The sequence below is a fragment of the Sapajus apella genome, unplaced genomic scaffold (genome assembly GCF_009761245.1).
Source record: "Sapajus apella isolate SASKATOON/1434 unplaced genomic scaffold, GSC_monkey_1.0 scaffold2, whole genome shotgun sequence".
NCBI lineage: Eukaryota > Metazoa > Chordata > Mammalia > Primates > Cebidae > Sapajus > Sapajus apella.
The window spans coordinates 8,467,135-8,470,566 of NW_022436942.1; the positions used below are offsets into that span (position 1 = coordinate 8,467,135).

At 39.8% G+C, this 3,432-nt stretch overlaps 1 pseudogene across 1 annotated transcript; it reads right to left on the reverse strand.

The window, feature by feature from the left end:
• Positions 1-1,168: 1,168 nt before the first annotated feature.
• On the reverse strand, positions 1,169-3,093 carry LOC116557316 (annotated as a pseudogene). The gene is made up of 2 exons (XR_004271464.1): positions 2,448-3,093; positions 1,169-2,128 (listed from the first exon to the last, which is right to left on the reverse strand). The product of XR_004271464.1 is annotated as a 26S proteasome regulatory subunit 10B-like (transcript).
• Between the last annotated feature and the right edge of the window lie 339 nt (positions 3,094-3,432).

The following is a 3,432-nucleotide window of genomic DNA, read 5'->3' on the forward strand; positions in this document are numbered from 1 at the left end:
TACAACAACAAAGAAAATTAACCAGGTGTGGTGGTGTGCACTCATAGTCCCAGCAACTTGAGAGGCTGAAGCATGAGAATCACTTGAACCTAGGAGGCGAAGGTTGCAGTGAGCATAGATGGTGTCACTGCACTATAGCCTGGGCTACAGAGACTCTGTCTCAAAACACACACACACACACACACACACACACACACACAGAAAAGAAAGATTATTTAACTCATGAGGAATCTCAAGTGTGGGCCTAATTTTTCAATTTTTAATTTTTTAAAAATGCATTGTAAGCTGTTTTATTTTAGTGTATGGGAGTGTTTGGCAGAGCAACAATTTTATAAGGAATTCTTAAGAATATGTTGCATGAGTGACAATCTTTTGGCTTCCCTGACACAATGGAGGAAAAAGAATCGTCTCGGGCCACATATAAAATACACAAACACTGCTGATAGCTGACGAGCTAAAAAAGAATTAAAAATCACACAAAAACATCTCATAATGTTTTAAGAAAGCTTACATATTTGCATTGGGCTGCATTCAGAGCTGTCCTGGACTGCACGCTCCACCCGTGGGTTGGACAAGCTTGTATCAGAGCATGTTTCTTTCTTCATTGGTACCTATTGTACAAGATGAGATGTCCAGCAATAAAAGGCAAATGTAAGCATGCTTTCTTTAAGATGCATCATAAGCTGATTTCTTTTCTTTCTTTCTTTTTTATTTTTTTTTTAATAGATAGAGTCTTGCTCTGTTGCCAGGCTGGAGTGCAGTGGTATGATCTCAGCTCACTGCAACCTCCGTCTCCCAGGTTCAAACAATTCCCCTGCTTCAGCCTCCTGAGTAGCTGGGACTACAGGCGCACAACACCACTTCTGGCTAATTTTTTGTATTTTAGTAGAGCCAAGGTTTCACCATGTTGGCCAGGATGGTCTTGATCACCTGACTTCATGATCCATCCACGCTGGTCTCCCAAAGTGCTGGGATTGCAGGAGTGAGCCAATGTGCCTGTCCATAAGCTGTTTTCTTTCAGGAATAGAAGTATTTGACAGAGAAAATCTTTGTAAGCAACCTTGAGAACATGTTATTAGAACATGTTTCTTTCTGCATTGTTTCATATTACAAGACTTTACCTATGGAGCTATAAAAGCCAAATGTAAGCATGCTTCCTTTTCTTTTTGGATAATTAAATTAAACAGATTTTATTCAACTTTTTAGATGAGGAAAACAAATGTACAAAATAAGTCATAAGAAATGCTGTCTTTTACTACTATCTCAAACCACTTTCAATGTTTTACAAAATGCTCACACAGCAAATATGAAAAGCGTCAACACACTCTTCCTTTGTAACTTGCTGCAAAAAATGCAACATTAACAAACATACAAATTTCTTCTGTATCAATCTTAAAAAGTTGTATTACTAATTTTTATGATGTTACTCATGCATATTTTTATTCATATACTTTTAATGACATCATTGCCAATACATAATTTTCTTTAACTCTATTTTTACATTAAGTCAACATCTGTCATGCAGCCATCAAAAACCTTACAGTAAATTACACAGGTTTGCAGTCCAACTTAGTCTCTAGTTTCTTAGAATCAGCCACTTTCCTGACTGCTTTCATGAAGTTTTCCTGTACTGCAAAATCATGATCAGCGCAAATTGTGAACATACCTGCCTCAGTACAAACACTTCTCAGGTCTGCTCCATTAAAGCTATCTGAAAGCTTCACAATTGCTTCATAATCTATTTCACCATGCTTTGTAATGGGACCTACATGGATCTTCAGTAGGTCTAATCTTGCTTGTTCATTTGGCAAATCAATATGTATTTTTCTATCTAATATTCCTCGATCAGGAAGCAGGATCTAGTATATTTGGTCTGTTTGTAGCCACGACCATTTTAACTCTATGCAGAGTATCAAATCCATCCATTTGATTCAGTAACTCCATTAAAGTTCTGTGACACTCTCTGTCAGCTGAAGTACCCTCAGAAAACAAACGACCACCAATAGTATCCATTTCATCTATAAAAATGATTCATCGTTGACAGTCCCTGGCATAATTAAACATTTCTCTGATCAGACGAGCTCTTTCACCAATGTGCTTGTCTACAATAAAACGAGATAACAGCCTTTAAGAAATTGCAGTCCTAGGCCGGGCGCGGTGGCTCAAGCCTGTAATCCCAGCACTGTGGGAGGCCGAGGCGGGTGGATCACGAGGTCAAGAGATCGAGACTATCCTGCTCAACATGGTGAAACCCCGTCTCTACTAAAAATACAAAAAATGAGCTGGGCATGGTGGTGCGTGCCTGTAATCCCAGCTACTCAGGAGGCTGAGGCAGGAGAATTGCCTGAACCCAGGAGGCGAGGTTGCGGTGAGCCGAGATCGCGCCATTGCACTCCAGCCTGGGTAACAAGAGCGAAACTCCGTCTCAAAAAAAAAAAAAAAAAAAAAAGAAATTGCAGTCCAGCTGGCTAGCAATGGCTCGTGCCAAGAGTGTTTTCACTGTACCTGGTGGTCTGTAAACAAACAGCCTTTTGGAGGTATTATTCCTACATGCTGAAATAACTCTGGGTTTGTAAGAGGTAATTCTATTACCTCTCTTAATTCCCGGATGTTTTGCTAGCCCTCCAATCTCAGAATAAGAAACATTCCCAGGGTCCTCATGAGACATATAAATCAGTGGATCCACCTCTCTTAGCAAATATCTCATGAGAGTTAGTGTTGTCATATCCAAAGCAACTCTTATTCCTGGCTTCAGCTTACTTTTGTCAAGCTGTTGACAACAACCCACAACATTTCTTGGTCCATTTGTGGCTTTAACAAAGAATTTTTCTTCAGTTAACTGTTGAAGGGCTTCACCCACAATCTGCCCAACACTTGGTAGGACCTTCAGATCATTTTCAGACTTTTCATACTGCTTGTAAGTTCTTTTAATTGTTTCCTTAACTCCTTAAGATGGCTGTCGAACTCCTTAAGACAGCTGTTGATCTCCCTGTGCTCAAGCAGCTTCTTCCGGTAGTCCTGAAGCGCCTTACTTCTGGGGTCTACCACGAGGAGAAGCTGCTTCTTTCTTTCAATGATAGATTTAGTGGGCATAAGTGCAGCTTTTTTACATGGATACATTGTGTTGTAGTGAAGTCTCGGTTTTTAGTGTATCCATCACCTGAATAGTGTAAATTATATCCATTAAGTAATTTCTCACCCCTCGCCCCCATCCCACCCCAATTTTCAATTTTCAGTCATGTTCTTAAGAATTTTTTCAGTTGCAATTCTGGTCTGTGCAACTAACTCATCTGATAGATAGATAATCAATGCAGTATGTAAGAAGGGTGAAATATTAACTGATTCTTAAAAAGCATAGTCTCCTTTTATCCTGTGGACCCTTGCATACCCTCCCTTCCCCTAGTGTTGCATCCCAAATTTGGCCAGCTGAAG